The 16794-nt window shown below is 43.3% G+C and overlaps 1 protein-coding gene across 3 annotated transcripts in view; it reads right to left on the bottom strand.

Annotated features, from left to right (window-relative positions):
- Nucleotides 1-16794, bottom strand: part of LOC106577771 (neuroligin-2) — a 335052-nt gene that overhangs the window by 286510 nt on the left and 31748 nt on the right. Inside the window, exon 2 of one of the 3 annotated variants that reach the window (XM_045701405.1) lies at nucleotides 3745-3805. The exons of the other annotated variants lie outside the window; for them this stretch is intronic. The gene's annotated coding sequence lies outside the window, so the exon portion shown is untranslated. The remainder of the gene's footprint in view (nucleotides 1-3744; nucleotides 3806-16794) is intronic. 3 annotated transcript variants of the gene reach the window in all.

Genomic DNA, 16794 nt, shown 5'->3' with positions numbered 1-16794 from the left:
GGAGCTGGAGGGAAGGGATGGAGTAATAAAGAGGGAGTTGGAGGGGAGGGATGGAGTAATAAAGAGGGAGCTGGATGGGAGAGATGGAGTAAAAAAAGGAAGCTGGAGGGGAGGGATGAAGTAATAAGGAGGGAGCTGGAGGGAAGGGATGGAGTAATAAAGAGGGAGCTGGAGGGGAGGGATGAAGTAATAAAGAGGGAGCTGGAGGGGAGGGATGGATGGAGTAATAAAGAGGGAGCTGGAGGGAAGGGATGGAGTAATAAAGAGGGAGCTGGAGGGGAGGGATGGAGTATAACGTATCCCATCTGATATGGAGGAACAAGAGAGCGAGGAAAGGGGAGAATAGAAGACGGATTGGTTTACTGGGAGAAAACCATCATAAAGAGGACTATTAAATCTGGAATACTGAGAAAGAGAGAGAACGAGAGAGAGTGAGAGAGAGACAGAGAGAGAGAAAAAGGATTGAGTGGGAGAGAGAGAGAGATAAGTAAAGTGAAAAATGAGTAAGGTGAGAGAAAATGAGAGAGTAGGAGAGAGGAGAGCTCAGTGTTCAGTAGGTGGGGGTGTTCAGTTCAGTGGTGAGCAATCTTCCCTCTAATACAATGCAATTTACAGTAACCTTTTTGGCCCATGGTGTTACAGACCAAGTAAAAAATCCTTAATTAATGTAAGCCCTTCATAATGTAAAAACGTTTTTAAAAGTCTCATGCAATGTAGACCTGCATTGAGCACCACATTTAGGATACTGTAGGCTATATGATATCAAAAGCTATTTCCATCGGAAAATGTTCGGTGATTTGCTCCATTGGTTTAGTTGGTAGGCCTACATTATGCTCAAATAGCCACAATAGCCTATTGACAACTGTCTCAAACTGTAAGGGTACAGCCTCAGTGTTCACTTTAAATGTGCGGGGAAGTTGCACAAAAGTTCAAGTTTCTGCTCACAAGAGCTAAAATTTGCTCAGTGCCACCAAAAATGAGAGGGAACATTGGTGGTGAGTCCAAGAAAGCAGGCCTCTATTTCAGCGGAGACTCCCTATTTCTTATATAGTAGAACTACTTTTGACTAGCGCCTATAGGGTTCTGGTCAAAAGTAGTATACTATAAGGGAATAGGGTGCCATTTGGGATGCACTCTCCCTGCACCCTAGCTGCGTCCTTGAGGGCAGACAATAATGCTTACCCATCCCCATCTATTCCTAATATCTGCTGATGTTACCCACTAACATCTGCTGATGTTACCCACTAATATCTGTAGATGTTACCCTCTAATATCTGCTGATGTTACCTCCACACTAAAATCTGCTGATTTTACCCACTTATATCTGTAGATGTTACCCTCTAATACCTGTAGATGTTACCCACTTATATCTGCTGATGTTACCCACTAATATCTGCTGATGTTACACACTAAAATCTGCTGATGTTACCCACTTATATCTGCTGATGTTACCCACTAATATCTGTAGATGTTACCCACTTATATCTGCTGATGTTACCCACTAATATCTGCTGATGTTACCCACTAATATCTGCTGATGTTACCCACTAATATCTGTAGATGTTACCCTCTAATATCTGTAGATGTTACCCACTTATATCTGCTGATGTTACCCACTAATATCTGTAGATGTTACCCACTAATATCTGTAGATGTTACCCACTAATATCTGTAGATGTTACCCACTAATATCTGTAGATGTTACCCACTAATATCTGTAGATGTTACCCACTAATATCTGTAGATGTTACCCACTAATATCTGTTGATGTTACCCTCTAATATCTGTAGATGTTACCCTCTAATATCTGTAGATGTTACCCACTAATATCTGTTGATGTTACCCACTAAAATCTGCTGATGTTACCCTCTAATATCTGTAGATGTTACCCTCTAATATCTGTAGATGTTACCCACTAATATCTGCTGATGTTACCCACTAATATCTGCTGATATTACCCACTATTATCTGTTGATGTTACCCACTAACATCTGCTGATGTTACCCACTAATATCTGCTGATGTTACCCACTAATATCTGTTGATGTTACCCACTAATATCTGTAGATGTTACCCACTAATATCTGTTGATGTTACCCTCTAATATCTGTAGATGTTACCCTCTAATATCTGTAGATGTTACCCACTTATATCTGCTGATGTTACCCACTAATATCTGCTGATGTTACCCACTAAAATCTGTTGATGTTACCCACTTATATCTGCTGATGTTACCCACTAATATCTGTAGATGTTACCCACTTATATCTGCTGATGTTACCCACTAATATCTGCTGATGTTACCCACTAATATCTGCTGATGTTACCCACTAATATCTGTAGATGTTACCCTCTAATATCTGCTGATGTTACACACTAATATCTGCTGATGTTACCCACTAATATCTGCTGATGTTACCCTCTAATATCTGTAGATGTTACCCTCTAATATCTGTAGATGTTACCCACTTATATCTGCTGATGTTACCCACTTATATCTGTTGATGTTACCCACTAATATCTGTAGATGTTACCCACTAATATCTGTAGATGTTACCCACTAATATCTGTTGATGTTACCCTCTAATATCTGTAGATGTTACCCTCTAATATCTGTAGATGTTACCCACTTATATCTGTTGATGTTACCCACTAATATCTGTTGATGTTACCCACTAATATCTGTTGATGTTACCCTCTAATATCTGTAGATGTTACCCTCTAATATCTGTAGATGTTACCCACTTATATCTGCTGATGTTACCCTCTAATATCTGTAGATGTTACCCTCTAATATCTGTAGATGTTACCCACTAATATCTGTAGATGTTACCCACTAATATCTGTAGATGTTACCCTCTAATATCTGTAGATGTTACCCTCTAATATCTGTAGATGTTACCCACTAATATCTGTTGATGTTACCCACTAAAATCTGCTGATGTTACCCACTAATATCTGTAGATGTTACCCACTAATATCTGCTGATGTTACCCACTAACATCTGCTGATGTTACCCACTAATATCTGTAGATATTACCCACTAATATCTGTTGATGTTACCCACTAATATCTGTAGATATTACCCACTATTATCTGTCGATGTTCACCACTAATAAACGATGGGCCTCGTGGTAAAACTATGGGCATTTGTTGTTGTAAATTATTATAACAAAACAGCAGCTAAAGGATAAACAGCTATAATAAACCTTGGATACAGTTTCTCCAAGACCTCTTATCTTCTCTCCTCTTATCTTCTCTTATCTTCTCCAAGACCTCTTACCCTCTTATAGCCTGGTCCCACATCTGTTTTCTCCTGTGTTAGCTATCTCCTATGGTCATTGTCATACCAAACAACTACAGGAGTTGGCTGTACAGCTCAAACAGATCTGGGACCAGGCTAACACTCATAGCACCCTATTCCCTATGTAGTGCACTACTTTTGACCAGGGCACTATAGGGAATAGAGTGCCATTTGGGAAAAAGTCATGAAAGTTATTACACTGGCCCTCATACAACCCTCATCCTGATCCACAGTCAGTGAAGCATCTGCAGGTTAACATCATCACCTTTCCCCGAAGAGGGTAAATACCAGCTAATTCATATTTAACTAGAGGCCATCTTGACACGACACTACTTTGACCGGTCGTACTTGTGGAATAGTTAGCTTGTTGAAGAGCAGGGTGAGAACTATGGAGAGGCCTCACCAGGACCAGGGATGGTGGTTGAGGCGCTCTGTACTTACCCTGGGTGACTGATGTCTGGGCTGAGTTGCCAGTGTCTGCCCCTGTAGTTCTGGAGCTCCACTGGAGGAAATTAAGAGGTAGGTAAAATAGAGTTTAGAGACCATGAGGATATTAAAGCGGATTATAGGAATAAGTAAATTAGTCCTGCACAAATGTTTTACCTATTGTGGAAAACCTTTGTCAAGGTGTAAGACTCTTTGTCGACGATTCTGTCAAGTTCATTTTCTTTCAAAAGATGTCTGTTTGGGTTCACAAAATACACTTCTGTCTATACCCTTTACTTTATCAGTGATAAGCCTCTCAAACACTAAAACCAGACAGGACTCAACTCCCTTGGGTTGGTGGATCTTGAACACACAGATTCACATTCAATCACATTCACACTTCACTAACCACTTGCTCGCCACAACACGTTCCATGAAGAAAGGTGTGACTTCACAATCTCTGTGTAATATATCATCACACAAGGCCATAATCCCATGTCCATGTGTGTATAGGCAAACAGGAATGAGCTAACACGGCCAATATATACGGAGGCAGTGAGCAGCAGTGCTAATCTAGGATCAGCCCCCCCCCGCCACGGTCATATACTCATATCCATTATGATCTAAAAGCCAAAACTGATCCTAGAACACGAGTCCTACTCTGACACCCTTTATAAATACAAGCCCGGACACAGGACGTTAATCCAGGAACATGGCGCCAACACTTCCCCTCTTCCCTCCCAAAGACGCCAGCCCGCTACCTCATCCAAAACTCATAAACATAGAACACTGACTAATAACTTTAATAGAGTGGTACGACTAAGAGCTTGACAAGCCATTAAAGCCTGAAAAATGAATATGGCCGCTACTATAAGTGTAATACTAATAGGTTCACCAGCTGGGAGGGAGAGTGCTGCTGAGGTGAAGACAGCTGGCTCAGCCTGACAGCATCGACCATGTGACGATGAAGGGGAGCTGAGATTCTCATATAGTACACAGGTGGATTGGAGGCACTTAGATGCCGCTAACCACAGATGTAGGACAAGATTACTCTCACCCTCAGCAATTAGAGATCTGAAAAATATTTGACCCTGTAGCGGTTTTTAGGGGCAAAACAGGGGCTATCTGTGGTGTATCCAACATAAAGACCGATTCAGAGCGATCATATAGACATGACACGGTACTCAATTCCACATGATATATCGTCCTCACTTGGGGCTCCCGAGTGGCGCAGCGGTCTAAGGCACTGCATCTCAGTGCTAGAGGCGTCACTACAGACCCAGGTTCAAGTCCAGGCTGTATCACAACTGGCCGTGATTGGGAGTCCCATAGAGTGGCGCACAATTTGCCCAGCGTCATCCGGGTTTAGCTGGGGTAGGCTGTCATTGTAAATAAGAATTTGTTCTTAACTGACTTGCCTAGTTAAAAAAGGTTTAATAAAATACATACAAAGTCTCTTGTGTCTTTCACATAGTACATTTCTATCTGTCTAGAATTGATTGTTCTGTACCAGTGAGTACAAACCCCTAAAGCTCTGTGCCCTGCTTATTTGAATGGCAGGAGTAATAGGATTAATTGCAGAAGGTTCCATTGGCCAATGCCCAGGGTTTTCCAACGATCCCTCCCTGCACCAGTTGCTGCTCTGTATCGACCGATCTAGCCGAGTCGTTGTTTCACTCCCCTTTTGACACAAAAACGAGAGGGAACCGGACCTACTTTCACATTTAGGCTTCAAAGAATAATTGGGATTTAAATCACAGGACTGCTCTCATTTTTGGACGGTATCATTACATAGATTTTACGCAACTAGCAAAGACTGATTACTGGATGGTAATAGAGAAAGATAATAATTAATATTTCAGGTTATTGGACAGTAATGGACTGGTCTGAATCTGAAGTGAAGCAGCTTCAGTTGGCCTAGATTTCTGTAAAAAGCCAGTCAGCCAGCCAGACAAACTGACAGCTATGATGCCATAACAGGAATGTTATGGCATCTGTCACTAAACCCCTCCTCTCATCTCTCTCGCTGCACTGTGACCCTTGACACCAAACTTCTGCTTCCTCTTACTGCCATGATGCGCCGGAACACGGCCAACATTCTAGAATCGAGTCTAATTGAAGCTTTTCATTATGTCAGAGATTATAGAGATAGATCATAGCTAACACTAACAGGAAATAGCTAGCTATATCTGAAGGATTACTGAGGTTCAGGTCTTGATATCGTTATTATTGAGCTTTAGATAACAGCATAGTAGTTGAAACTATCACCAGTCAACGTCTAGTTGAGCATGGAAAATGTCAACTCTGATGAAAATCACAACTTGAGTTCATACTGCAAATATAAATACAATATATAGACAAAATGTGGACCCCCTACAAATTGGCGTCTTGGGACTCGTCTGAAGTCAGTACAACCGATCTGCCAACTTCTGTCTGTAGCGTCCAAACAGTTTGGGCTACACACTAATATGACCCCTCTGTGTAAAGGTGAGACTCTCACCAACACGTATATACTCTCACCAACTCGTTTGCACTAGGACACCCACAGGCCTCACAAAACTCATCTGAATGTCCCACGGTACCAGCTTAGACTGTTTAGAGCCAAAAATAGGAGGTGCACATTTTTTTATTCTGGTCTTTCTTCTACCTCTCAGATATATGACAGACACTTCAGAACAAACTTCCTTTAGATTTCTTTTGGGGGGGGACTATCTGTTGTTTCATGAAGTGAATCTGTTATTCAATGGTAATAGCAGTAAGGCCAAAAATAATTTTTCATCAAATAATCCCCAGTCCTTAACGATTACAAGCATACCCATAACAGGATGCAGCCACCACTATGCTTAAAAATATGGAAAATGGTACTCAGTAATGTGTTGTATTGGATTTGCCCCAAACAAATGGACAAAAATTGCTTTGCCACATCATTTGCAGTATAACTTTAGTGCCTTGTTGCAAACAGGATGCATGTTTTGGAATATTTTTATTCTATACAGGCTTCTTTCTTTTCACTCATTTATGTTAGTATTGTGGTATAAATACGGTTGTTGATCCATCCTCAGTTTTCCCCTATCACAGCCATTAAACTCTGGAACTGTTTTAAAGTCACCATTGGCATCATGTTGAAATCCCTGAGCCGTTTCCTTCCTCTCTTGCATCTGAGTTAGGAAGGACATCTGTATCTTTGTAGTGACTGGGTGTACTGATACACCATCCAAAGTGTAATTAATAACTTCACCATGCTCAAAGGGACATTCAATGTCTGCTTTTTACATTTTTACCCATCTACCAATAGTTGCCCTTGTTTGTGAGGCAATGGAAAACTTCCCTGGTCTTTGTGGTTGAATCTGTGTTTGAAATTCACTGCTTAACTGAAGGACCTTACAGATAATTGTATGTATGGGGTACAGAGATGAGGTAGTCATTCACACATCATGTCAAAGACAATTATTGCACACAGAGTGAGTCCATGCAATTTATTATCTGACTTGTTAAGCACATTTTTGCCTTACTGACTCAAGACAACATTTTGAAAAACATAATTCCACTTATGTGCGTAGGCCAGTGACAAAAACATCACAATTTAATCCATTTGAATTCAGGCTGTAACACAACAAAATGTGGAAAGATTCAAGAGGTGTGAATACTTCCTGAAGACAATTTTCTAACTAGTTCTCACTGGGAAGGCAGATTAGCGTTATTATCAAAAGAAATCCGTTTTGCATGTGAAAACACAGAATCTTACTCTGTGCTCCTACTCCGTATGCCGTCACTTTTGTTTTGATCCGACTTCCCCGTGGTCTTTGAACGGGACACCTGGCTCATTCCCTGGGAGGCAGCTCCGTTCCAAAACGAACGCAAGGAGAACACACCTACGCAGGCACCTGGGCCAGAGTCCCCTTAATAAAGGGAAGCGGAAGTGGAATTGGAAGGAGGTAGCGATTTGCAAAAGGAGCTTGTCAAAAGGGGGCATGACTTGTTGACATAATTGTAATCCAAACCCAACCTTCATTTACTCGTTGTGACACACTAAGATCCCAAACTCCATTTTAGACAAGACTGACTTTATCACCAAAATGATCCTATTTTCACTTTGTAGTCAGTTTTGACACTAGAATACATGTTTTGGACTGATATCGATGCCACATAGGCCGTTTTCAAAGGGATTGGTTGCTTTTTAGGGGCAGTCGCTCTTTAACAGAATTTGTGTCATCCCATACACACACCCACACACACACCCACCCACGCTCACACACACAGCTACCTCCATGGCTTGTAACTGATGATACAAGTCTCTCTTTCTCTGAGATACTCCCACACTCAAGGATAGCAGTGGGGTGAGTCGTAAACTACATGGGTAGTGGGAGAGTACTTCTTGTAAACTGCTCCTAAAGAAGAAGGCAAACATGTAGGTTCACACACACCCCTAAGTTGGATCAATCAATGGATGGATGGTAGTTCAGAGACCACCGAGAGTGTGATCACCGGATTGATTCACAGGAGGAGGAATAACAACTGGATCATTTAGGATCACTTCTCCTCTGTCACCTATTGCTTCTACCACCTCTCTCCATCAACCCATTTCACTCTCTCTCTCTATTTCTTGATCCTCTGTTTCTATTAACCCTTCACTCTCCGTTATTTGGTTCCCTGGATTCATGCTTCACTTACTGTACTCAAGTCATCTTTTCTTTGACTGGCTTCTCTCTATTGTACATCTCACATCCTCCATTCTCCTTTGTTGCCAATCCCTTTTACCATTCCCTTTCTATAAGATGCTCTTCAATCTCTATATACTTCCAACAACCCTTTTCTCCTCCATCCCTCTATACATCAAACAGTTCCTTCTTCAATGCATCATTCATGATTTTGTTATTTAATGCACTCTCTCGCTCTCTCTGTCTCTTTCTTACTGGTAGCTATCAAGTACTTCTTTCTCCCTGCTGTACATGTATTTTATCCTTATAATGACTAGCCTCTATTCCTGTTGCCTCTCCATCCCCCTTTCATAACATACCCTCTCTCCCTCTCTGGGTCTCTCCCTCCCTCTCCATCCCCCTTTCATAACATACCCTCTCTCCCTCTCTGGGTCTCTCCCTCCCTCTCCATCCCCCTTTCATAACATACCCTCTCTCCCTCTCTGGGTCTCTCCCTCCCTCTTCATCCCCCTTTCATAACATACGCTCTCTCCCTCTGTGGGTCTCTCCCTCCCTCTTCATCCCCCTTTCATAACATACGCTCTCTCCCTCTCTGGGTCTCTCCCTCCCTCTTCATCCACCATTCATAACATACCCTCTCTCCCTCTCTGGGTCTCTCCCTCCCTCTCCATCCCCTTTCATAACATACCCTCTCTCCCTCTCTGGGTCTCTCCCTCCCTCTCCATCCCCCCTTTCATAACATACCCTCTCTCCCTCTCTGGGTCTCTCCCTCCCTCTTCATCCCCCTTTCATAACATACCCTCTCTCCCTCTCTGGGTCTCTCCCTCCCTCTTCATCCCCCTTTCTCTGGTCTGTCTATCTCCCTCCCCCTTGTTTCTCTCTCTCCTCCCCCCCCTCCCTCTCTTCTCCCTGAGGTGAGCCGGTGGTAATGCCGAGCCCAGGTCAGTAATGGTGTAATCCTTTCACATCTCGCTCTCGCTCCCTCTGTCTCTCAGTCTCTCTCTCCATCTCGCTCTCTGTCTCTCCCTCTCCCTCTCTCAATCCTCTCTCAACGGTCAAGCAGCAACTGTCATTATCTACAGCCCTATAAAATCTGTTGTATTTTTTGGCTGATTCCGTTTTTTTCCAAATTCCGTGTTTCTCAGTTTTGTTTTTCCAGGTTTCTGTTTTTCCCCACTTGTTTTTGGTTTTACCTCTCAAAATCACACTTTAAATTAATAGAAAAACAACAAAAATGTGATGTTGTAAGTCCACACTTGTAAGTCCACACTTTTGAGGTCCGGGAAGAATCTAAAAAAAGTAGATTTCTTGGTGTAGTTACCCGTTAATTCAAGTGCTCACCAGCCAGAGACCGTTGTTTGGATTAGCAATGTTTCTGTAGCGCTCATGTGATTGCAGAATTTTCTAAACAAATGGCCACTAGATTGATGCAAATAATCCTGATATCATTCTACCAGGTAGGCATAGGCTACTTTGTAATAAACATTGAATTGAGAAGACTCTGACGAGCCCGACGCAAAGGATATAGTGCTTCCTCGGGAACAGGCGCCGATCCCCGTGATCTGAGAGAAGAGGAGGTGGAGTAAGAGCCGGTGGTTGGGCGGGCTGCCTTCTGAGAATTTGTAGGCGATCAAATAAACCCCCACTTCCCTCCATTCTGCTAGCAAACGTGCAATCCTTGGAGAAAAAAATCGATGAGTTACGCAGAAGATTAAACTACCAACGGGACATTAAAAACTGTAACATCTTATGCTTCACGGAGTTGTGGCTGAACGACGACAAAATCAACATACAGCTGGCTGGCAGGATAGAACAGCAGCGTCTGGTAAGACAAGCGGTGGCGGACTATGTATTTTTGTAAATAACATCTGGTGCACGATATCTAAGGAAGTCTCGAGCTATTGCTCACCTGAGGTAGAGTATCTCCTGATAAGCTGAAGACCACACTACCTACCGAGAGAGTTTTCATCTGTATTCTTCGTAGCTGTTTACATACCACCACAGTCAGAGGCTGGCAGCATTGAATGAACTGTATTCCACCATAAGAAAACAAAAAAACGCACACCCAGAGGCGGCGCTCGTCTGGTAGGCTTGTGGGAGGAGACCTGGCCATGTGGTGCCAGGACAACAACCTCTCCCTCAACGTGATCAAGACAAAGGAGATGATTGTGGACTACAGGAAAAGGAGGACAAAGCACACCCCCATTCTCATCGACGGGGCTGCAGTGGAGCAGGTTGAGAGCTTCAATTTCCTTGGTGTCCACATCCCCAACAAACTAACATGGTCCAAGCACACCAAGACACTTGTGAAGAGGGCATGACAAAACCTATTCCCCCTCAGGAGACTGAAAAGATTTGGCATGGGTCCTCAGATCCTCAAAAGGTTCTACAGCTGCACCATCGGCACCATCGAAGGCATCCTGACTGGTTGCACCACTGCCTGGTATGGCAACTTCTCGGCCTCCGTTCGCAAGGCACCACAGAGGGTAGTGCGAACGGCCCAGTCCATCACTAGGGCCAAGCTTCCTGCCATCCAGGACCTCTATACCAGGCAGTGTCAGATGAAGGCCCAAAGAATTGTCAAAGACTCCAGCCACCCTAGTCATAGACTGTTCTCTCTGCTACCGCATGGCAAGCGGTACCGTAGCGCCAAGTCTAGGTCCAAGAGGCTTCTAAACAGCTTCTACCCCCAAGCCATAAGACTCCTGAACATTTAGTCAAATGGCTACCCAGACCATTTGCATTGCCCCCCTTTTACACCACTGCTACTCTATCACTTTAATAACTGTACATACTACCCCAACTAACCGGTGCCCCCGCACATTGACTCTTTATCGGTACCCCCTGTATATAGTCTCGCTATTGTTATTTTACTGCTACTCTTTAATTACTTGTTACTTTTATCTCTTATTCTTATCCATATTTTTTTTGGACTGCATTGCTGGTTAGGGGCTCGTAAGTAAGCATTTCACTTTAAGGTCTACACCTGTTGTAATCGGCGCATGTGACTAATAAAATGTGATTTGAATTGATTTTGGGAACGCCTTCCATCTCTACCAGAAGATGGTTATTGCACACACACACACGCACGCACGCACGCACGCACACACGTACAAACACGCAAGCACGCACGCACAAACACACACACACACACACACACACACACACACACACACACACACACACACACACACACACACACACACACACACACACACACACACACACCGGGGCATTCCTATGCCATTTCAGAAAGTTGCAGGAAAATACGAATGAGTATTGCATTGTGTTCAGGTCTTATTATTAACTTGGGTAAATTAATGCATTTTCTAATAAGTTCAATACATTTGTTGAATTCCTACTGAGTTCAATTGAATTCTGTTTTAATGTCTGGATTCCATGATTCTGTCCGCATTCTCAGCAATGCATATTTTTTAGGGCACTACTTATCAACATGGAAATGGCACAGTGTAATCTCCCTATAATACACAGTGTCCTGTCCGGAGCATTTTATGTCCTTATAATACCGCCTCCATGCCACACACACACACACAGTCACACACACACGCACGCACACACGCACACACCTCTGTAAAACTACAGCCATGCCACAAAAAAACACGTCACAGCTTATCAGTGAATAACAGCTATCCTGAGGAATAGGAACGTTTTAGATGGTAGGGGCTGTGTCCCAAATGGCAGCCTATTCCCTACATAGTATACTACCTTTGACCAGGGACCATAGTGCACTATGTAGGGAATAGGGTGCCATTTGGCACGCATCCCAAGTGTTTACCTAAATGAGCACTGTGGATGTTTGTAAACAGTCCCAAATCTCCTTCTGAGTGTTGTAAATATGTATGTCAAAAAGAGTCATGGTATGTGAAGTGGAAATGAAGCGTTTCCGATTCCTATTCTGTAGACATTAAGCAGCGGTGTCACTATCTAAGCATTTGGCAAACATACACAGGCATGTAGACACACACACACACACAGGCATGTAGACACACACACACACAGCTCCGGCATTCCATGCCATGCCAAGTTTCACATCTAGGTATTGTGAATATGTGAGCCATCGGATATTCACACACACACACACACACACACACACACACACACACACACACACACACACACACACACACACACACACACACACACACACACACACACACACACACACACACCTGGGCATTGTGATGAATCCTCTGGGGAGGGTGTGTAGCTGTGCCTTTGCATGTCCACCTGTGTGCCCAGAAACAGCTTCAAAAACACAATCTCCACCTGCACCTGCGCTGGAGGGCCTCACACACACAAACACAAAGCACACCCACACAGACACACACACACACACATACACATACGGAACCAGGGGCAGAGCATTGGTAAGAGAGGAGACAGGGAAACCGGACAGGTGAGAAAAACCAGGTGTACGCCTGTGCGTGTACACGTGTCACATGGGACATGATTTGTGTTTCTGTGTGTGTGAGCTGATACATGTGAGGTCTGCATTCATTCATGGAATTATTTTCTCTCACGTCACTACACATTAGCTGTCTGAGTGGTGTATTTTGATAGACATCCGTGCTCAGGCAACCTTTAGAATATATCATAATATGCTATTTGATGACAATGGCATAGCTGCACTCAGTAAGTCTATGAACTTGTCACTGTGCTTTAATAAAGAGATCAGTATGGCTGCCATTGAAGTGACATTTGTGCCACAAAGCGATAAATGAGGGTGACAGTCAACTGTATCGCTAGCATAAGCCTGTGTGTGTCTATGTGTGTGTCTATGTGTGTGTCTATGTGTGTATCTATGTGTGTATTGCTCTTTTGCCAAGTTAAATTTGTGAGTGTATCTATGAGAGAGAGAGAGAGAGAGAGAGAGAGAGAGAGAGAGAGAGAGAGAGAGAGAGAGAGTCTATGTGTGTGTGTGCATGTGTGTCTTTCCATTAAACAAGGATAATGCCACCTACAGAATTAATTCTGCCTGCATGAGTGACTTCATTATGTGCATACATAATCCAGGCATTGTTACTTATGTGTGTATGTCTGTGTATGACTGTATTCAGTGTCAGTATAACTGAGTGCACTGATATTGTGTGGTTTGTGTGTGTTCTACATCAGTGTGTACTAAGTATGCATGTCAGCATTGTGTGTGTGCATTCAGTATGTGTGTTAGAGAGAGTGCTACTCTTCAGTATGTGTGTGTGTGTGTGTGTGTGTGTGTGTGTGTGTGTGTGTGTGTGTGTGTGTGTGTGTGTGTGTGTGTGTGTGTGTGTGTGTGTGCACGTGCTCAGACTGCGTGTGCGCGTGTGCCTCTATCGGTGTTGTTCCCCCCTCCTCTCCCTACTTCTCTCCATCCGCCTTTTCATTCTTTGTTTGAATCATTCTCTCCCAGCCTTTCTCATTTTCCTCCATCAAAGCGCTGGTCTGTTTATTCTTGGAGGGGCTATGCTGATGTTGCTCCAATATGGGACCCACAGCCCTGCAGATAATCCCTGCTGCACATCAGCCGCTCCATCACTGACTGTCAGACACCCCATGAGGGATGAGCTAGGTGTTTGTGTGTGTTGTGTGTGTGTATTTGTGTGTGTTTGTTATGTGTGTGTTTGTTATGTGTGTGTGTGTGTGTGTGTGTGTATTTGCGTGTGTTTGTGTGTGTGTGTGTGGGTTGTGTGTGTGTGTGTTATATGTGTGTGAGTGTGTGTGTGTGTGTGTGTGTTGTGTGTGTGTGTGTGCGTTATGTGTGTGTGTGTTATGTGTGTGTGTGTGTGTGTGTTATGTGTGTGTGTGTGTGTGTGTGTGTGTGTGTGTGTGTGTGTGTGTGTGTGTGTGTGTGTGTGTGTGTGTGTATGTGTGTGTGTGTGTGTGTGTGTGTATGTGAGGGATGAGGCCCGCCAGGCCCGGCTGCCATTGCTGCAAGGGGACGGGGAGATATGCAGCTGTCGTCAGCTGTCGTCTCACACAGTGTGTGTTGGTGTGTGCGTGGGTGTGTGTGTGTGTGTGTGTGTGTTTCTCTTACTGACAGAGAACAGGAGGCGGGGAGGGTGAAGGAGAAGCTACATAAGCCACTGTATGTTCTATTGTTACTGTGTGTGAGTAGAAATGGACCCAACAGTATCTATGACCGGGTTAAATCATGAAGACTGACAATATCTGCCCTTGTGAGAACAACAGTATGTCCTTGAGAAACTCAGTTTGAGCACATTGAACTGTTACATTCAACATGTCTTCTCTTCTCTTCTCTTGTCTTACTTCGAGAAGCCAACCCTCTAATCTATCAACATTACCCTTGAAGTAGGGTTGGGCGATATATCGAATTAATTCAATTAATTTGAATGTATGTTTTAGCGCGATGTTCCAAATGCATGTATGGCAAAAATCGAGGGAAAAGAATCAAGGTATTTTAGCTTTTGTTTTTGTGAGTGTTTGTTTTTTTGGTCTCGTCTCCTTCATGCCTTCTGTGCTGCTCCACTGTGTACCTTCCGACTCGCACACAGCCCCTCCCCCTGACACTCACAACAACAACAAAAGAGCATCTTCTTCCTCTCTGACAGCAAGTGTGTGTCAACTCACAAGCGTGTGTCAACTCACTATTTGCATTTGTATTTATTATGGATCCCCATTAGCTGCTGCCAAGGCACTAGGTCCTCTTCCTGGGGTCCAGCAAAATGAAGGCAGTTATATACAATTTTGAAAACATTACAATACATTTCACAACACGTTAAGTGTGTGCCCTCAGGCCACTACTACTCTACTACCACATATCTACAACACATCCAGGTGTACGTGTGTGTATAGTGCGTATGTTATCATGTGTGTGTATGGGTGTGTCTATGCCTTTGTGTGTGTGTCTCTTCACAGTCCCCGCTGTTCCATAAGGTATTTTTTTATCAGTTATTTTTAATCAGATTTTACTGCTTACATGAGTTACTTGATGTGCAATAGAGTTCCATGTAGTCATGGCTCTATATCGTACTGTGCACCTCACATAGTCTGTTTTGGACTGTGAAGAGACCTCTGGTGGCATGTCTTGTGGGGTATGCATGTGTGTCTGAGCTGTGTGCCAGTAGTTTAAACAGACAGCTCGGTGCATTCAACATGTCAATTCTTCTCACAAATACAAGTAGTGATGAAGTCAATCTCTCCTCTACTTTGAGCCAGGAGAGATTGACATGTATATTATTAATGTTATCTCCCCATTACATTTAAAGGTAAGCCGTGCTGCCCTGTTAAGGGCCAATTGTAATTTTCCTAATTCCCTCTTTGTGGCACCTGACCACACAACTGGAGTAGTCCAGGTGCAACAAAACTAGGGCCTGTAGGACCTGCCTTGTTGATAGTGTTGTTAAGAAGGCAGAGTAGCGCTTTATTATGGACAGACTTCTTCCCATCTTAGCTACTGTTGCATCCAAATGTTTTGACCACGGCCGTTTAAAATCCAGGGTTACACCAAGCAGTTTAGTCTCCTCAACTTGTTAAATTTCCACATTATTCATTACAAGATTTAGTTCAGGTTTAGGGTGTATAGTGTTGAGTCATCAGTAAACACACAAATGCACGCACACACGCACGCACGCACACACACGCACACACACAAAGGCTTTACTCAGAACCAGTGGCAGGTCATTAGTAAAGATTGGAAAAAGTAAGGGGCCTAGACAGTTGCCCTGGGGAATGCCTGACTATACCTGGATTATGTTGGAAAGGCTTAATTAGTAACTGGAATAAACAATTTCATAAATGTGTCAAGTGCAGCATCTGGTTGCTCCTCATTACACACCACAGACCACCAAAAATTATTATTTACATCTTCAACATAGGAATCACTACAAAACATATTGTATGATGTCATGACGTGGTCCTTTCTGAGTGTAGATCGTGGCTTCCCCCTCTCTCACTCTCTCCTACACCCAGGCTCTGTTATCTCAATTCGTAAATTCCTGGCGGAGACTCTCTTCTCTTTTTCATGCAGAGAGACAACAGAGTGAACAAAGGATTTCACGTGGCCGAACTCCTAAATCCCCAAAATGAGAAAATGAAACTATATGTCCACTTGTGAGAATTTGGGAAGGGTTCGTGGACACTTAAGGGACAGTTATGTTGACTGTATTTCATTTGGTGACCTCACGAAGAACTAGGAAACACACAAAACTATATCTCTGAATGTGTACATTTCTCAATTATGGTGTTTGCATCTAATTATTGTATAAAATGAATGAGTAAAGATGAAACTATTTGTGAAATGATGTAATGTGATGTTAAGCTTAAATTTTGAGAGAATTGTATTCCCTGTAAAGTTTAACTAGTCAGCGGCCACGCCCCCGTGAGCACAGACATGATCCGGCGTCATGGAACTGCCCTTTTCTATTGTTACGAATAAAAACCCCTCCTGAGG

This window comes from Salmo salar, chromosome ssa18, assembly GCF_905237065.1.
Source record: "Salmo salar chromosome ssa18, Ssal_v3.1, whole genome shotgun sequence".
Classification (NCBI taxonomy): Eukaryota; Metazoa; Chordata; class Actinopteri; order Salmoniformes; family Salmonidae; genus Salmo; species Salmo salar.
Note: the sequence above shows the minus strand (reverse complement) of the source record. Positions and strands in the feature narration are given on the sequence as shown.